Here is a 20,592-nt window from a genome sequence, read left to right on the forward strand (position 1 = left end):
CTGGCCCTCATCTTTTGTTTGTGGGAAATTTTTGATTACTGATTCAATTTCTTTGCTGGTTATCAGTCTCTTCAAGTTTCCTATTTTTCCTATTTCAGTTTTGGTGGTTTATATGTTTCCAGGAGTTTGTCCATTTCTTTTTTTTTTTTTTCAAGATTTTATTTATTTGAGAGAGAGCACATGAGAGTGGGGAGGGTCAGAGGGAGAAGCAGACTCCCTGCCGAGCAGGGAGCCCGATGCAGGACTCGATCCTGGGACTCCAGGATCATGACCTGAGCTGAAGGCAGTCGCTTAACCAACTGAGCCACCCAGGCGCCCCGAGTTTGTCCATTTCTTCCAGATTGCCCAGTTCATTCGCATATAACTTTTCTCTTATATATTGTTTGAATTTCTGCAGTGTTGGTTGTGATCCCTCCTCTCTAATTCATGATTTTATTTCTTTAGATCCCTTATCTTTCCTTTTTGATAAGTCTGGCTAGGGGTTTATCAATTTTATTCATTTTTTTTTCAAAGAACCAGCTAATGGTTTCATTGATCTGTTCTTGTTTTTTTTTTGTTGTTGTTGTTGTTTGTTTTGTTTTGTTTCTAGATCATTTATTTCTGCTCTAAACTTTATTATTTCTCTTCTTCTGCCTGCTTTAGGCTCATTGGTTATTCTTTTTCTAGCTCCTTTAGGTGTAAGGTCAGGTTGCATATTTGAGATTTTTCTTGCTTCTTCAGGTAGGCCTGTATTGCTATATACTTCCCTCTTATGACCACTTTTGCTGCATCCCAAAGGTTTTGGACTATCATGTTTTCAATTTCATTAGTTTCTATGTATTTTTTTATTTCCTCTATAATTTCCTGGTAACTCTTTCATTCTTTAGTAGGATGTTCTTTAACCTCTATATATTTGTGGTCTTTCCAGATATTTTCTTGTGGTTGACTTCGAGTTTCATAGCGTTGTGGTTTGAAAATATGCATGGTATGATCTCAATGTTTTTGTACATGTTGAAGCCTGATTTGTGACCAAGTATGTGATCCATTCTGGAGAATGCCCCACGTGCACTTGAAAAGAATGTGTATTCCACTGTTTTAGCATAAAATGTTCTGAATATATATCTGTTAAGTCCATCATGGTCAGTGTGTCATTCAAAGCCATTGTTTCCTTGTTGATTTCTTGCTTAGATGATCTGTCCATTGGGGTAAGTGGGGTGTTAAAATCCCCTATATTATTGTATTATTATCAATGAGTTTCTTTATGTTTGTTATTAACTGATTTATATATTTGGGTGCTCCCAGGTTGAGGGCATAAATATTTACAATTGTTAGATTTACAATTGTTAGATCTTCCTGTTGCATAGACCCCTTTATTATGCCCTTCTTCATCTTGTTACAGTCTTTGGTTTAAAATTTAGTTTGTCTGATACAAAGTATTTCTACTCCAGCTTTCTTTTGACATCCATTTGCCTGATAAATGTTTTTCCATCCTCTCACTTTCAATCTGCAGGTGTCCTTAGGTCTAAAATGGGTCTCTTGTAGGCAGCACACAGATGGGTCTTGTTTTTTATCCATTCTGCCACCCTGTGTCTCTTGATTGGAGCATTTAGTCCATTTACATTCAGAGTGATTGTTGATAGATATGAATTTAGCGACATTTTATTCCTTGTTTTGTCTTTGTTTCTGGAGATTTTCTCTGCTCCTTTCTAGTCTTTTTTCCACTCAAGGAGTCCCCTTTAATATTTCTTGCAGGACTGGTTTAGTGGATACAAACTTCTTTAGTTTTTGTTTGTTTGGAAAACTCTTTATCTCTCCTTCTATTCTGGATAGGCAACTCTGTCCCCGGGGCTACTTGCCTGCCTTCTCTTAAGAGCAGTGCTCTCAGGGCTCCATACCAGCCATGCCATGGACCTCTAAAACTCCAGCTTTTGAGCACTGCTGGTTGCAAAACTCATGAAAATCAGTCCCTCTAATTTTCCCAGTCAATGGCATTGAAGAAGTGTTTTCCTTGTGAGATCCCCTGCATGTTCCTCTCTCTCTCTCTCTTTCTCCCTTCTCCACGACCAGGCTCCCACCCCTCCACAGCACCTTGATCCACTTCTCTCCCAAACCTCATCTCCACACCTCCTACCTTCCACAATGTGGCCTCCTCTCTTCCTCTAGTTGTGTAGTTTGTCAGTCCTCAGACTGATTTCTTGGGTATTCAGAATGATTTGATATCTATCTAGCTGTGTTCAAGGGACAAGCAAGCCCAGGGTCCTCCTACTACTCCACCACCTTAGCTCCTCCCCTGATTTTTTCTTAATGAGAGGGTTCCACTTGTGCTAGGTTGAAAATAAGGTTGTCTTGAATATTAACCTAATATACATCTTGGGAGATCCCTGCACCTACAGTAGTTTTTTTAATACAACTGTATGAGAGTTTTTTGCTATTGAATAATTTTAGAAAAGAGTATGAAAATTATATTTTTGGACTATTCTTTTTCTGCAATGCTATGTACATTGTATAGGCTATTCTAAAAGATAGAACATGTATGTGATTTGTGGTGATTTTTAAAAATTGTATTACTATTACTTAATCAACTTGATTAACCTGACTTTCAGCCATAATTTTTATTAGAATGTCTGAATCTCTTATCCACTTTCATTCAACAATATCTATTTATTCAACAAATAATATTATGTGTCAGGCAATTGTCTTCTAGAAGTATAACAAATAGACAAAATTCTTCACTGTCTAGAGATATACTCATCTTTCATACTTCATCTAAATCATCAAATTTGTAATGCCACAGGTCAGCTGTACCTTTTCCTGCCTACGCTTAGTTTCGTAAAATTTTGTATATCATTCTATTATAGTAATTATTATATTAAATGCATTTGTACACTTACAGCTCTTTTCCTTCTTTTAAAATGTGAATTCCCCTAGGGAAGCTTATGTGTTCATCTCACTCATTCCCTCTTTCTAGTACTGTTCCTAGGCTCTTCATGATTCAGTTTCTGACTTACATAAGATTTTATCTTTGCTAAAATAAAGGTGTAACAATCAACCCCTTTTTCTTGCTTGAGCTATTTAAGACATTCCGTAGGGCAGAGAGCATGACCTTGTGACATTCAGTCGATACTGTGTTTCTCAAAAAAAAAAGAATTATGTTGTGCTTCATATTTTCAATAAATATTAACAGTGTTGCATATAAGATATTTCTTATAGCCCATAAATGGAGGAAGAGTGTGAGACTGGAATATATCACAGGGAGCAATGGGGGCTATAAGGCTAAGTGAACTAAGACTATTTTTAAAAATTAGCTCAGAAGGTAGGGATTAGGCCAGAAGTGACTCTAGGGGCAAAGGAAAATCCAAAAAGAAACTGAAGTGAGAGTGGAATGGAAGGGGAAGGGATAACAAAATTGGATTCATGTTTGCCTGATGACATCAGTGAAGGTTTTTAATTCCCGATCTCTTACCTGAAGAGGTAAGAGTAACAACAATTGCAATAAAGATAAAATAACTTTAAAATATGTCTTCCTGAAATCTTCCATGTTAATATGTTGGGTGTAAAATTAGTATTTGGTATTTGTGTTAATGTTCTTTGTTAATTAAAATCTTATGTAAACTACAGTATGTATAATTTTAATACTTCAGATATTCTTATGATAGTGGAAAGGTGGAATGTGTTAGAAGGTGATATGTTACTTGAACAAGAATGTGATGAAACAAACTAGCTAAGGGGATATTTATTACAGCCCTTATATGGGTTTTCCTTTTAGGGAAAACCACTTTTATATTATGTGTGTATTATTGCTTTAGTATAAGTAATGGTAAACTAACACAATTTTCTGACACCAAAATTCTCTGAAATCAATCTATGTCCATAAAGTTCCTTCCCCTCAGACACAAAAGACTATGGACATTCTATAAAAACAAACAAGATGATGTCACTTTAGATTCTGCTGGGCCTATTTCCATCTGTCCCATGCAATTCTGAATCCACCTGCACTAATGTCATGCTTTTGGTTTTGCCCAGTTACTTTTACTAGATTTTGCCCCTAGGAGCAGCATTTTTTAAGATTGTGCCTTGGTTGACCTTGTTTATTGCTGTATTGACCCAGGTAGCTCTACCTTGTTCAGTCCTTCAGTGTTCAAGTTCATTTTTAGTATCTCAAGTACTGTCTTTTGTGGGGGGCACTGAGCTTAGAAAAAATGATGATACACGGCTTCCTTTCAAGGCTTCTGCTAAATGTTTCTTTGGCTGGGTCCAGAGTAGCAGTTAGTCAAGGCTAATTAAGGCCCACTATTAATATCCTATTCAATGTCCACATATTTATACTTGGGATTTATACTCTGATTTGTGGCACTCCCAGTCCTGCATGAGCTCCAGAAGTTTTTTGATTTATTGCATTCTTGTGGTCCTTCCCTGGCATTGGGAAGTGTCTTCTCACTCATGTTCAGATCAATCTACCAAAATCTCCAGGGGACTTTTAAGATCTTCAGAGCTTTCCATCTGGCTGGCAACTCCATCCTCTCATGTTTTCTGTCCTACAAATCTATTCACCTTTGTTTTCCCAGATCCCTAATTATGCCTTCACAACTTTAAGTGACTGCCAGACATTATCTGGGTTCATCTCTATTTGTGATGTCTGGAAACTTTTTCTAGCATTAAGCTATTGCAATCATTAGGCTCAATATTTTCATTTCTCTTCTCTAAGTATCACAATTCTGTGCATCTTGTAACCCAGTACCTTTAAAAAAAACCCATATTATTTCATATATTTTACCTAGTTTACTAGTTATTTTAGAGCAGGAGGATAAATCCAGTCTCTGTTGGTCTGGCACAGGTGGAAGCAAAATTTGCCTTCTCTTTTGTTAACATAACCCCCAATTTTGGATATGCCTAACTATGCTAAACTTTACTCACTTTTGTACATAAAATTAAAAAGCTGTGTTTTAAGAATGCTTACTCATTTTTAAAATTTTTTACTTTTTTATAAGGGGTGGGTAAAATAATATAGTGATTTTTTTCACCCTTTTGACCCTGTATTCTGTTAAGACTTATTTAATTTTACCTGTAGGTTCACGCCCTTGCCACACTCTACAGTCCCAAAAGGAGGAACTGAAGAAATTCTATGTTGGCAGCTCAATAGTCAGCCTCATGCAAGTGCTTTATGTATCAGCTCCTATTCTTCAGTGGGTGAAGGACTTACCTAAGCTAAACTAAATACTTTCTAATACAGACCCCATTGCTCTTATTCACTACCCACCCATGCATTCATCCACTGGACACACAGTTTTTGAGCAACTCCTAGTCATCCAACAATGTGCTGGGGACAGAGCAGGGAATAAGGCAAGATCCTTATCCTCGTGACATTTGCATCATAGTGGGAGGAGCAAATGAGCATGGACAGAAAAAAAAACAATCAATAAGAAAACAAATAAATGATCAAGATTGAGAAATACTGCAAAGAACATAAAAGGGGTGACTTGAAAGAGATTGAGGAAGGCCTATCTGAAAGGTGACATTTGAGCTAAGACCTGAATGGCAAGAAGGAATTGGTCATGAAAATATTCTTATGAGAGTCAGTTAAGTGCCCACCTCTTTTTTTTTTTACATTTTTTAAAATTTTATTATGTTATGTTAATCACCATACATTACATCATTAGTTTTTGATGTACTGTTCCATGATTCATTGTTTGTGTATAACACCCAGTGCTCCATGCAGAACATGCCCTCTTTAATACCAATCACCAGTAGTGCCCAGCTCTTGATTTCAGCTCAGGTCATGATCTCAGGGTTGTAAGATCCAGCCCCACATGGGGCTCCATGCTGGGCTTGGAGATTCTCTCTCTCCCTCTCCCTCTCCCCACTCCCCACCCCGCTTACTCATGTGTGCACAGTCTCTCTCTCAAAAAAAGAAAATTCTTATGAGAGATGATTCCTAGTAGAGACAGTAGTATCAGCTAGACACCTAAGGAAGCAATGAGCTTGATAGAAGAATGAAAATAAGGTGAAGCTTCATGATCATGGATTTTCTCCCTGCTAGAGTTCTGCCTATTGCCTTCTGATGCACACCTCAGAGACTATAACTTGTTACAAGCCCAGACTATCCCATGGGCTCGGGAATTGAAATACTAATCACAGTTAAATGCAGCCCTCTGTTTACTCATGATGCTTTCTACCACCATTTTAGTATATTCCTCATGATTCTAATTCTGGTCAGTTGTTTATCTCTTTGCTCCCCAACAGTGCTGTGAAATCCTTGATTCTCAAGGGAAAAGTCTGTGTTATTCATGTTGTGCTTTAAGCCCTAGTTGGCTGCCACAGTATTTGTAGCTCATTAAGTACCAAAGAAAATCTTACATAATTCATTATTTGATTTTACAATCTACTGATATTAATGGCAAATAATAGTAGAAGGGTGTTGGGAGGAATTGGTGGCTAGTACCAGAATATATAAATGAGCCAAATGCAAAATTGTAAACTAAATTGAGGTACTACAAAAACTTATATTACAAAATCTGTATCCCTTAGTTAAGTATATCTGAATTGCAGTAATATGAAAGGGTAACCAAGAATAACTGAACTGCCACATGTGGGAAAGAATTTGCTCATTACAAAACATTTTGTAAGGCATTGCTAAATTTATAGGGTACATCTTGGTACAGAACACAGTCTTGTGACTCCTTGCAGGAAATTCTTAGAATATCCAGACAAAAAACCTTAAAGATAATCAAATATATAAAAACATATCTCAAAAAGGAATGTGATTCAGAAAAATAAAATAATTACTTGGAAAAGAGACAACATCCTACCCCTTTACCAAGGAAGGGATAGTGGAGTCTGCCCCTGCTGGATTTCTGTTGGTTAGGTTCTGTTGATTGACTTCAGCTAAAATTTCTCCAATTGTTAATTCACTTTGTTTTGATGTATATGCACTTACTTGAATAAAAGACAAGGGATGTTGCTTAGCCAAAAATCACTCATTAAAACTATATCCTCTCCAAGAGATTTTCACAATTGTCACAACACTTTTCTCCATACATTCATATTTTCTCTAATAGCACCCATTGTTGCCAATACTTTGAAACTATGCTTATTTTGAAATCAAATAATAATGGACATTTTACTTCAACTAAAACACATAAACAAAGTGTGCATAAACTGGCATGTCTTTAAAAAACAAGTCTATTTAAGTATCCTAGGCTGGTGGAGGGAATTTTGGATCAATGTCAGAGAATATTATTCCCAAATCAGCCATGGACAACATTGTATGATCTTGAGAATATGCTCTCACTTTTTTTTTTACTTCAATCCACAAAAAGTACAATATACTGTGCATGTTTCAATTTTATTGTGTACTTTTACTGAGGTCATTAATAAAAGACCAAAATTGCTATAGTACCAACTTAATAAGGCACATAATAATAATAGCTAATGGAGATTGAATGTTTACAATGAGCTAGGCACTCTGATAAGAGTTTTGCATATCTTACTTCATAAACATATAATAGAAAGGTACTTTTGTTACCTCTAAAATTCACAAATGAGGATACCATGGCTTAAAGTATATTATTAAGTTGCCCAAGGTCATGGAACTAGTAAATAACTGAGCCAAAATTTCAGTCCAGTTGTTTGATTAAAGACATGCTCTTAACCGCTCAAGTAATGTGATTATACTAGATTTCCACTGGCTTTATACGCTTGTATCTAATCTCCCACATAGCACATTGCACATATTTGCAGGAGAGTTTATATGATTTGAAAGTATGGGAAGTAGCCAAAAAAACCAGAATGCTTCTCTGTGTGTAGCTAACTGATCTCTTCAGAAATCAAGAATGTTAGCACCCTCTAATCACCTTAAGCTTACTGGCCCTGACAACAGGAACAGATGGCCTGCCTGGGATTACACAATAGCACATAAACATTCTGGCAGGAAAGAAATGAGGATATATGAGTGAAAGTAACATCGCCATCACTTGAGAACCAACTCTACTCTTTTTCTTTCTCTTTTAGCAATTCCTTTGCTACATGAAAATATCATGCATGATATTTTCTGACATATTTGACATATTTTGGTAATAATCATCTTCATAAAGAAATGTGTGTTTAGATTAATTGAGGTGTGATGAGAATTTGTTTGATAAATCAAGTGCTTGTTATGTGCCCTGGCTTGTGAAGTGTGTAAAGCATTGGAATAGATGAAGGAGAAAGAATATAAATCTTCCTCTGGAAATACTGAAAATGTTTAAATATGATTTTTTGCTAAGGATAGGCATACTCATGCTTTACATCAACATCCATTTGGATAATATATGCCAACATTAAAATACAAAAAAAAAAAAATCAAAAGGACTTCTTTGGAAATGCCTACTACAAAATCATTTCCTTTTTTCTCTTTCTCCATAAAGTCCCACAACTCCTCAACTTTCAAAAGCAGCCAATTAATGTGAAAGAGGTAGCCATTTCTAGCTGAAGTTCATCATACTGTATCAATTATTTTACCTCCAGTTACTCTTTCATCATCATGAAGAAAACTAAATATGTATAAAAGGAAGTCATTCCTATTTTGAAAGAACAAATGGAGTACTTTATTTTTCATATTTCATCCACCTTTTCTTGCTACTCAGAACAAATGTTATTATCCAGTTGATCAGAATCTATTTAATTTTACCTTATTGTTATTTAAAAGTCCCTCAGGACTCTTACATCTTCTCTGTGAAAGGAGAATCAAAACAGAGTCAAATTTCAATGACAATTCTAAAATCTGCACTTCTTTTCCAAATAGACCTAAGAAATGAACAAGGAGAGGGCAATGCCAAAGTACACTGGGAAATTTGGTAGAGCACCCACCACTTCTGCAGTAATTAACTGAGATTGATTGTATGTAGAATAATAGTTACAGAGAATAAGAATGAGACATATTAACTTCCTTTTCACCAGTCTAGCATAAAACTTTCTATTTCATGTAACTATATTTCAACTCATTGTTTCCTTTTATTATTTCAATTAAGCTTTCAAAATGTTCAAGAATATTATGGGCATATTAAAAGTGTGTTGCTTTATGATGTTCTTTTTCATTTGAAAATTACTACCATGCAAATTTCAACTTAAGCCCCAAAACCAAATCTTCTTGAACTGGAACAATTGGGGATGAATAAAATGCAGTGTTGTAATTATTTGGTTAATTGTTAATTTAGGGATCAAAAGTCAAATCCAAAATGTTATCTTGACTTTCTGAAAGAAATACACTTCCCTTTATCTAATTTTATAAGAAAACCTCTAATAATTTTTAAATAAATTAACATGAAATGAATTTAAAGTAAAGCTAGATAATCAAAAATAGGAAAAATCTTTCTAAAATTGTATAATCATACATTTTAAAAAGAATGAAGCCAGAGAATAGCACATAAGAAACTTTCAAGAATACCTAGAAAAAATTAGCACTAATATTAATATATCAAAGTATTACTAGTATTACCAATACAATGCATTACTAAGAAAACTATGTTAAGAATTTCATAAACACAGTACATGTTTTACAACAATATTACTGTATTTGGTATTTTAAAAAAAACCCAAAACTTGAAACATCCCTTGTAATAATTACTAGGTCAATTATCCTCAAATTATTCCCTAATGTTAGTCAATTCCAACAAAATCTCATTACCTTAGAGTTGTCTGTCTTCTGTATATTCTATGGCTTTTGGCAAATGTATAATAACAAGTACCCACTATAATAGTACCATACAGTCCTAAAAAATCTCATGTGCTACAGTTATTCATAACTCCCTACCTCTCCCTAAACCCCTATCAACCACTAATCTTTTTACTGTCACCATAGTTTTGCCTTTTCCAGAATGTCATTATAGTTGACAAGTATAGTTTTTTCAGACTAGCTTCTTTCAATTAACAATAGACATTTAAGATTCCTTCATGTCTGTTTATGACTTGATAGCTCATTTCTTTTTATCACTGAATAAATAGTCCATTGTCTGAATTTATTCATCCATTCACCTACTGAAGGACATCTTATTTGCTTCTACATTTTAGCAGTTATGAATAGAGCTGCTCTAACCATTTGTATACATATTTTTTGGTAAACAAAAATTTTCAACTCATTTGAGTTAAGACTTAAGAGCATTATTGCAGAATCACAGGGTAAGAATATGCTGGGTTTAGTAAGAAACCACTGAACCGCCTTCCAAAGTGGCTGTAACATTTTCCAATCCCACCAACAATGAATTAGTTTCTGTTGCTCTACATCCTTGCGACCATTTGGTGTTATCAGTGTTTGGGGTTTGAGCCTTTCTAATAGTTGTGTAGTAGTATCTCGTTTTAATTCCCAATTCCTTAATAACTTACGATGTTGAGCATCCCTTCATATGCTTATTTTCCATTTGTGTACCTTCTTCTATAAGATGTCTACTCAGATCTTTTGCCCACTTTTTAATTGTCACTTCTTTTTTTTTTAAAGATTTTATTTATTTATTTGAGAGAGAGAATGAGATAGAGAGAGCATGAGAGGGGGGAGGGTCAGAGGGAGAAGCAGACTCCCCGCCGAGCAGGGAGCCTGATGCAGGACTCGATCCCGGGACTCCAGGATCATGACCTGAGCCAAAGGCAGTCGCTTAACCAACTGAGCCACCCAGGTGCCCTTAATTGTCACTTGTAATACTTTTCTTCGTCTTTTGCCTTCAGCAGTTTGACTATAATATCCTTAGGTGTGATTTCTTATATGTATTCAGCTTGAGGTTAGCTTAACTTCTTGAACCTATACGGATATGTTCTTCACCAACTTTACGAATAGTGGATACTATTTCAAATATTTTTTTTCTCCCTAATAGTCTCTTTCTCTCTCTCTCTCTTATTTAATTCAGGGACTCTAATTATGTATATTGAAGATTTTTGAAATTTTCCCACAGAACTCTGGATATTTCTATTTTTTTTTCTCTGCATTGGCTAGTTCTATTCATATGTCCTGAAATCTTTTGTCATTTCCAATCTGCTATTAAGCCCATTCAGATATTTCAGATATGGCATTTTTTTAGTTCTAGAATTTCCATTGGCTTCTTATTTAAAGTCTTTATTGATGTTCTGATATTTCATTTCTCTCATGCATTAGAGGCAAATTTTCCTTCATATCCATAATCATAGATGCAATAGCTCTTTAATAATCCTTGTCAGCTGGGGTGCCTGGCTGGCTCAGTCATTAAGCGTCTGCCTTCAGCTCAGGTCATGTTCCCAGGGTCCTGGGATCGAGGCCCCCATCGGGCTCCCTGCTCCACGGGAAGCCTGCTTCTCCCTCTCTCACTCCCCCTGCTTGTGTTCCCTCTCTCGCTTTGTCTCTCTCTGTCAAATAAATAAATAAAATCTTAAAAATAATAATAATAGTAATCCTTGTCAGCTAATTCCACCATCTCATCTCAGGTTCAGCTTTCATTGATTGTCTTTTCTTTTGAGTATAGATAATCATTTCCTTTTTAAAAAATATATGGGAGGGTGTGGTAGATTTTATCCTGAGTCTTGTGAATTATACATTATAGACACTCTGGATTTTGTTATATTCCTTCAAAAATGAAATTTTTACAAGGAGTTATCTTGTCTTAGCTCAAATTCAGACTGCAGATAGTTTTCCCTGTGGTTAGTGACTATTGTAATTTTATCTCACTTCCTATAGCCTCATTGGGCTGCTTGTAATCTATCTAGTACATGTGTAGTTTAGGGGTTACACAAATAATTTTGGTCTTCCCTCTTTGTCCCTGTACTTTCTATGATCTCTGTTCCTTATTTTTCAGTTTTTGTGGTTGCATCAAACTCTAACCTCTGGTTTTTCAAGACTGGAATAATGAAAGTTTTTTTTAAATGTCTTTTAGCCACCTAACATAGCACATACTAGAACCTTAGTCTAAAAGGCATAAAAGTCCACATAGTACAGTTTCCTAATTCCAATTAATGACCCTAACAAATATCTCCTTTCTTTCAGTCACTCTCCAGTGCGCATAAATATTTTCTGTTGTGTCCAGAGTTTACAGTTTTTATCTGTGGGAGGTTTGATACAATAGGAGCTATTCTTCCATTACAGGAAACTGAAAACTTTGAAGCAATGTTTTTGGTAGAAAAAAAAATTGCAAATGAGTCAAATTCTATCAGCAGAGACTTGGTTACATTAACTGTGCCATAATCACAAAAAGGAGTGTTGAACAGCACTAAAAATGAATGAACTACAGCTACATTCCATGATGTGGATGAATATTAGTGCATTACTTGATGTAGAACATATAATGCTACTGCAAATATAACATATGGTTATCTTGATGACTACGCAGCACAAAAGTTTAATATTGTTCCCTTTAATACTGCCATCAGTCTAGAGCAGGGATCAGCAAACTTTTTTTTGTTAGGAGCTAGATAGTAAATATTTTAGACTTTATGGGCTATAGTCTCTATCCCAACTACACACCTCTGTTATCAAAGCATGAAAAGAGCCATGACACTATATCTATGAATGGGCATGGCTATGTTCCAACAAAACTTTGTCTCCAAAAATAGGCAGGGTGTTAGATTTGGTCCATGATAGCTGCTACTCCCTCATCTAGATAATTCTCAAGGCTACCTTCCCTTTCTGCAGTGGCTCAGATATTGAGGATGGTTTAATATCACACCATCTCAACAACAAGACTCCTCCAAGATCAGATAAAAAGAGAGCATTACAGGCAATTGTATACCAACAATTATTATTGCAGCCCAGAATAACACACACTACTTCTGCTCAGTGTCTGTTGGTCAAAATTTATTCTATGACCTTAACCAACTATGAGAAAGCTGAGAAAGGATGAGAACATTTTTGAACACTAGAAATGTCTAATTTAATATAACATTGAATAAAAATGCAAGTCCGAGAAGATTATATATAACATAAAGAACATATTATAAAGTAAAACCAGTAAAAGTAAACCATATAATAGTTCCATGTTTAAAAATATCTAATGATAATAAAAGGCAAAAAAAGCAAATATGGAAAATTCAAAATTAGGCTTGGTGCTTGTCTTTTGGAGGACATAGAGAAAGAATACATAGTCACATTAAACTTTTGGTGTTACTTTAATTCTTGGACTGAGCAAGGTGCTCAAGAATATTTATTACTATGAAAGAAAAAATTCCATTATGGAAATTACCAATTCAGAAATTACATGTATAATAGTTAATTTTATGTGTCAACTTGACTGGATCATGGGATATCCAGATGTCCAGTTAAACATTTTTTCCTGGGTGTATCTGTGAGGGTATTTCTAGAAGAGATTAATATTTTATTTGGTAGACTGAGAGAATCAGATAGCCCTCCCCAGTGTGGGAGGACATCATCCCATCCATGGAGGTCCTGAATAGAACAAAAAGGCAAAGAAAGGTTGAATTCATTCTCTGTCTGATTGCTTGAGTAGAACACCGATTTTATCCCGATCTTACCCTGTTCTCAGTTCTCAAGATTCAGACTAGAAACTATATTGTCAGATTTTGGCTCTTAGATCTTCAAAGTATATCACTGGCTTTCCTGGATCTCCATTGTGCACATCTTGTGATTTCCTAGACTCCATAACCTTATAATAAATCTGTTCTTAGATACATATGTCCTATTGGTTCTGTTTCTCTGGCGAACCCTGACAAATACAATGTTACTTCTTCCAAAAAGTAAACCTTCAAGGCAAGTTATATCTTTATATTACATGCTTTCATTGCATATTACCTGTCTTCACTGTAATTTAAGAAGTTTCTGTGTAATTATATTTGTTAGATAACCATTGCCTCCACTACACTGAAGGCTCCATGAAAAAATGACGATGTCTGTCTTGCTATTATCACCTCAATTCCCCCAATAATTTCATCACAATCGATATTCAGTATATATATTTTTTTTCTTAAGATTTTATTTAGTATTTATTTATTTGAGAGAGAGAGAAAGAGCATGAGCAGGGGAAGAGCTGAGGAAGAGGGAGAGGGTGGAGGAAAGAATCTCAAGCAGACTCCACACTGAGTGCAGAGCTTCACACAGGGCTGGTTCTCAAGGCCCTGAGGTCATGACCTGAGCTGAAACCAAGAGTGGCCGCTTAACTGACTGAGCCACCCAGGTGTCCCTAGTATATATTTTTAAATGAATAAACTTGAAAGCAAAGAAGCTAAAATGAAAAAGAAAATTACCCAAATACCTCAATTCCTCAAAACAACTCTTTATAAAATGTAGGGTATTTCAGTTTAGTTTTTTGCTATGAATTTTTGCATTTTTACATAGTCACAATCTCACATTTACTTTCATTCGGTTTTTTTTGGTTGTTGTTTTACTTAACATGTCAGCATAAATAAGTCTTTTCCACATTAATATAAACTCTATAATCATAATTTCATAGGAACACACAATATTCCATTCATAAAATTTTCCATAGTTAGCTTACCCATTACTCTAGTAAATAGTGGAGATGTAGATTTGTTATTATTACTGTTTCTGTTGTTACTACGATAAGAAATATGACAATGAATATCTTTCCTCTGAGAGGTTTCCATGGATATCAAGTTTTTCTCTTAGGCTATATATCCATTATACAAATTTCTGGTAGAATTTCATGATAATTTTCTAAGTTTTTAATGATTATTGGAGAGGTAATATTTACCCTTGATTTAATTTAAAATAATGTTCAATTATAGTCTAATAACTAGATTAAGCGCTTATTAGAATGAAAGGTTTCGAAGTTTTGTTCTTGTTATTTTGTACCGGGATATTTTGTGAGGGGTTTTCCTTTTTTTTGTTTTTTATTAGTGGATACTGCAAGTCTATACAAAAGGAAGTTACTGAGACTGCAGAGAACTTGTTGGACAGAAAGCCATGATAAATTTTAAAAAAAGATTGTGATGCTTTAGGAAGGTGGTATTGAAAGGCACAACTCCAGCTCGGCTGAGCAAAGCCCTTAAGGATAAATGCAAAATACGAGGGAAGAAAGAGTTATTTCCAAGAATGTTTATGTAAGAATGAGTTAAAAGATAGCCCCAAGCTATATGCACTGTACCTACTATTTTCCTAAGTAGAAGCACCCCAAATCTAGGTAGTAAGTGTTCAGTGTGTGCTTCCAGGAATATCTCTATGGACTGCAGACCTCTTATTTCAGCCCATAGCTGCTCATTTCCAGAAAAAAATAATCAATCCATTTTCTTTAAATGCTAAATGGAAGAAAATAAATCTGAACAGTGCAGAAGAGTAGCAATAAAATGCTTGACAAAGTTTTTTTTTTTTTAAGATCAGAGAATGTTGACACAAATTTGAGATGTTGCATAATCATTAGCTGTTATTTCTTAAACTCATGAAGAGAAGAAATAGAGATAAGCTTTAGAAGTTGTAAAAGGAAAAATATAACATATTTTGAAATAAACATATATTTATATGTTTAATAATGAGAATTAGAGTAGCTTACTTCATTTTAATATAAGGGAAAACATTAGAACAGAAAATAAATTTCATTTTATAGAGACATAAAAACACATGGCTTTGTGCTCAGGTCAGACTTAATTTAATGTCCTCCCATTTATACAGAGCAGGTATTTAATGGAGAAACAGAAATTGAAATCAATCTGGCTCTTGTTTGTGGTTTTAACCAATATCTGTTATCCTCAAAAAGCTAAGAAAAAATGGTCTATGCTAGTGGTTTTCAAATTATGAGCAGCATAGAATTCTTCCTTCAGATTAAATTTTACTCTAAAGACCAAGATTTAAAATGGTTAAAAAACATTGCTTCTCTAGTTAAACCTGGTGTGCCATGTCCTGGCTGTGGCCTCCTGGACCCTCTACCACACATTCAACAACTGCTGAGGGCCCTCAGTGCCCAGGATAAATTAAGCCCCATTGTTAGTCTGCACAATCGTTTGTAAAAGGTGATTGAAATGTGGGTAGGGCATGGAAGGAGAGATATTCCTGCCACAAAACTTTATAAAGATCCATATCAATGACAGCTACTCTTCCTCTTTTTAAAGATGGTTATGCAGAATACATTTTAATGAAACAATTATCTCATATTTTTTTCTGTTTTAAATCAATAACTACTCTTTGATTAACATGCACCACACTCACCATGTTTTTGGTTTTTTTTTTTAAGATTTATTTATTTATCTGAGAGAGAGAGCAAGAGAGCAGGGAAGAAGGCCAGAGAGAGTCTTAAGCAGACTCCACGCTGAACGCAGAGCCCGAAGCGGGGCTTGATCTCAATATACTGAGATCATGACCTGAGCCGAAACCAAGAGTCTGGCACTCAACTGACTGCACCACCCAGGCGCCCCTCATCACATGTTTTTTACACGTTATTGCTGAAACTACAAGGTAGGTATTTCCATTTCTAATTTGTGTTCATAAACTAAGGCTCAGAAAATACAAATCTGTAAGTTCAAAAGACTAGTGCAAGATCCATTATGCAAAAGTTGGTCTCTCTGATATAGAAACATGGGCTCTTTTCTATATAACATTTTGCCTTCTAATGAAATTTTACCTCTAGAAAACTCTTAAAATCACATCTTGTTACTTTTAGTCATTAATAAACAATTTTATCTAACATAGATACACTGAAAGGTAGACCTTTTTTTAAGCTTTTGAGCAATGTGATAAAAAGATGCTTATAATGTCTAAATTGTTGAAGTAAAAAAAAATGATTAATTGAATTTTTCATGAGAATTGAGATTCTTTTTCCAATCACTGACAGAAGACCCACTCAGAACTTAACCATGGCTAACACATCAAATGATAGAGGCAAAATTTACCACACTACTAGAGTTAATTGGTAAATCCACTGAAGAGCTGCTTGTTTTGCATTTTGATAACCTGTCAATACAATGAATAGATTTTTTAAAAATCTTTTTTTTGCATATTATGATCATCTAAAAGAAAGTTTGGATTTTCTTCATCCCATTTTGAAATCACATTTAATTAATTATATCATGGCAGTAGTTAAATAAAAGAATCACACATTGCTATGAATTCTCACATGTTTTAGAATTTAAACAGAATTCCTTAGTAATGATATGAAAAATAATATTAGTATTAAGTATGTTTATTAAAGCCCTGCGGATCTTGCAATAATTTTGCCCTTTATAGGATATTTGAATTCTTATTGGAGCATAGAGAACAGGACAATAGACATGAAACAGTGGACACAATTGAAGAAGGTTCTTGTGATAATATCAGAAGGAGATGCTATAAATGTTATGCTTTTCCCAAAAGGACCTATAGGCATTTACTAGAGCATTTATGTAGCAGGAAATGGAAAAAATCAGATATTTCATGGACATTTGGATTATTACTCCCTCTACACTAATACTAATCCCTGGGAATCTAGAACACTTTAGTCCATTGACCCAAGTGGCAGTTTATTGGTATCAGGTGATAAATGGAGACTTGACTTATATGCATTTATAGGCCTTTTGAATCAATTAAGTGGTGGTTACTCTGGTTCCCAAATTAAGAGGAAAATAATATAATAAGCAACTGAGAGAATTTCCATAAGAACTCTCTGTTCTGTGACTACTAGTGCTGAAAGAGCCAAGTGAAGTTCCTGATCCTCATACTTTGCATTAGTAGTATTCTCCAGAGACACAGAACCAATAGGATGGATGGATAGATGGATGGATAGATAGGTAGATAGATGATAGATAGATAGATAGATAGATAGATAGATAGATAGATAGATGATAGATAGATAGATAGATAGATAGATAGATAGAAGAGGATATTTATTATGGGAATTGGCCCAGGTTGTTTTGGAGGTTAAGAAATCTCACATTCTGCTGTCTGCAAGTTGGAGAGCCAGGAAAGCTGGTGGGATAATTGTCTCAGTCCAAAGACCTGAGAACCAGAGGACTGCTAGAATAATTTCTGGAATCCAAAGTCCCATGACCAGGAGCTCTGATGTCTGGGAACAGGAAAAGATTGAATTCCCAGCTCAAGAAATGAGAGGAAATTTACCCTTCCTTCACCTTTTGTTCTAACTGGGCCCTCAATGGATTGGATGACGCCACCCACACTGGTGAGGGCAGATCTTCTTTACTCAGTCTACTCAGTCAAATGCTAATCTCTTCCAGAAACACCCTTACACACATACTCAGGAATAATGTTTTACTAGCTATTTAGGCAACCCATTACCCAGGCAAGTTGACACATAAAATTAACCATCATATCCTCCTTTCAAAAAAGTAAAACATTAGCAGTATCACATGCTTGGTTAAGTCCTGGAGATTAGTCCCATCAATAAAGACAAGAGATAGAGGGATGGCGGTTATTCTAAGCACATTATGATTTAACATGCTTTTTGTCCTATGCAGAAGATAGGTAGATCTCTAAGAATTAATGGGTTATTATAAACTCAATTAACTACTGATTCCAATTGCTAATGTTATTCCACATTATATTCATTATCACATTATATTCATAATGTGTCTTCCTAAGCATATCAAGAAAACTCACAGCAAATTATATGCAAGTATTGATCTGGAATATGTTTTTCTTCCTCCATCCCAGAAATCAACAAAAAACAGGATTTGTGTGCATTAATTTCATAGGGGTAAAATCACATCTTTATTAACTTACTTCAGTGGCTTGGTACCACTCAAGACCTTTTTATCCTCTTCCCAAGGCTGCATCTTGATGACAGCAGGCTCATAAGACCTGATGAACAGAAAACAGCAGATCTGCCAGATGACTTGGTAAGTTGCTTTCACCAGAGGGTGAGAAATGATTCTTATTAAATTACCGGGGCCTGATTCTTCAGTGAACTTCTGGGGAATTTAGGAGTCTTGAAATTTCAAGTTCCTTCCAAAAGGAAAGACAGTTTGCTTCACCTTGCACTCTTTACCAAAAAATTTAAACACAATGTGTGATCCATCCTTTTGTATTTTACAGGAAAAATATTATTGTTTTGGGTGTGTTGCTCTGATTCATTTACTAAGTAGCTCAAAATTCTAACAGTATGAGAGAAAAATAGAAAAAAAGAAGATATTTTAACTGATTTAGGCTGTACACCTATAGCTCTTTCACTAGGACCTTATGACATCAGGAATTCAGTATTGTTCAAAGTATCTGTGTCAGACCTGGATATTATGCAGTGGTTGTGGTAAGCTGTAACACAGAGAATCCTGTGGTTTTGAGGTAAAACTAGGACTTTATTGACAAGTAATTATTTTCCTTTAGAGAAATCATTATTGACTTGTTGCTCCTTGCCCTGGTAGAGGTTGAATATCTGATTATAGAACTAGATGGCCAGGTAATCTGACCTGTCCATCATGAACTGGGTGTTCCCAGATGTTAGAAACCAGAAAAGTCATGCATGCTCCTCAGAACTAAATCATGAAATATAAATGTGAACAGAATCTGAAAGCGCTAGTGTATTACTTTAACAAGCAGTTCACATTACCCCTACTGCAATGGAGACTCTCCATACTCTGGTGATTTTCAGTCAACCTCTTTCCCAAGCCATCTTACTGCTTGGCTAATGGATGCCATGACAGGGTCAGAGGTGATGTAGCAACAAGTACTTCCCCATTCCATGGCTCACTGGCTCCAGCCTCTGCTGGAAAATATCTAATTTTCCAGCAATAGTGAAAAGAGACCAAACCTAAACTTAGTATTCCCTAGAGGTCCCATCAGCCACCTGATTGTGGATTGAAACATTAAACGTCTTCATCATGAAGGGAATGATAATTTATCCTAATTGTACTAAATATTTACCTTGGAGTTAAATTGTCCTTCCATCTGACATGCTTTTTCTGAGCTTACTGAATGCCTTATTCACAATATTGTTTCTGACCAAAGAACTAATTTCACACAAACAAAATTAAGGCAATAACCTGACACTCACAGAAATTACTGCCTTACCAGGTACCTTATCAATCAAATCATTTGTGTTTACAGGGAGTTGAAATTGTCTGAATGGAAGTAAGATAGAAGAAAGCATCTAATAAAATTAAGATGCTGTCCAGTGTGAAGTATGTATATTCTCTGAACCAAACCCGGAATACAGGAAACAAAGAATAAAGGTATGTGTAGAGCTCTCACTCTCATACATAGTGAATCCCTCACAAGTTAATGTTTCCCATTTATGTCTCTGGGTCCTGCCACTTTGTCTTAGAGATCTGCCAGGAGATTTTAGAACACAAAATAAGTTATTCCATGTGGGGACTCTACAATGGTTTCATGAATTAGAGGCTAAGGTTTCATTTGTCCATTTCAAGCTCTTCCTGCTGTAGGACAAAGATGCAAAGTAGAGGATTATAGATGCCGATCATCAAGGGGAAACAAGTTTGCTGGGGGAAGGGTATAGTATATTTAGAAACCAAGGTCTGTCCTAGGGTGCCCCTAATCTGGTAGTAAAACTTATTGAAGGCTCCAGAAACTTCAGAAAGACTACAGAAACATCAAACAAGATCACCAACTAATTCTATTCCTGAGAAATAGTAGTTTGATTTATCTCATTATGAAATCAACCTCAATTTCCTGCCATACTGGCTGCAAATAAAGTGTTGAATAATTAATAAAGAAAGAAAGCAGAAATATCAGGGATGGCCTTCTGACAATTGTAGAAATATAGTGTCTTCATCTGG

The 20,592-nt window shown here is 35.3% G+C and overlaps 1 long non-coding RNA gene across 1 annotated transcript; it reads left to right on the plus strand.

The window, feature by feature from the left end:
• Window positions 1-16,120: 16,120 nt before the first annotated feature.
• Window positions 16,121-20,023, plus strand: LOC123837016 (uncharacterized). The gene is made up of 3 exons (XR_006789137.2): window positions 16,121-16,327; window positions 18,630-18,699; window positions 19,904-20,023. It is a non-coding gene; the product is annotated as an uncharacterized LOC123837016 (long non-coding RNA).
• The last annotated feature ends 569 nt before the right edge of the window (window positions 20,024-20,592 follow it).

The sequence above is a fragment of the Mirounga angustirostris genome, unplaced genomic scaffold, assembly GCF_029215605.1.
Source record: "Mirounga angustirostris isolate CCGP_5_RB_7025 unplaced genomic scaffold, mMirAng1.0.hap1 SCAF_8, whole genome shotgun sequence".
Classification (NCBI taxonomy): domain Eukaryota; kingdom Metazoa; phylum Chordata; class Mammalia; order Carnivora; family Phocidae; genus Mirounga; species Mirounga angustirostris.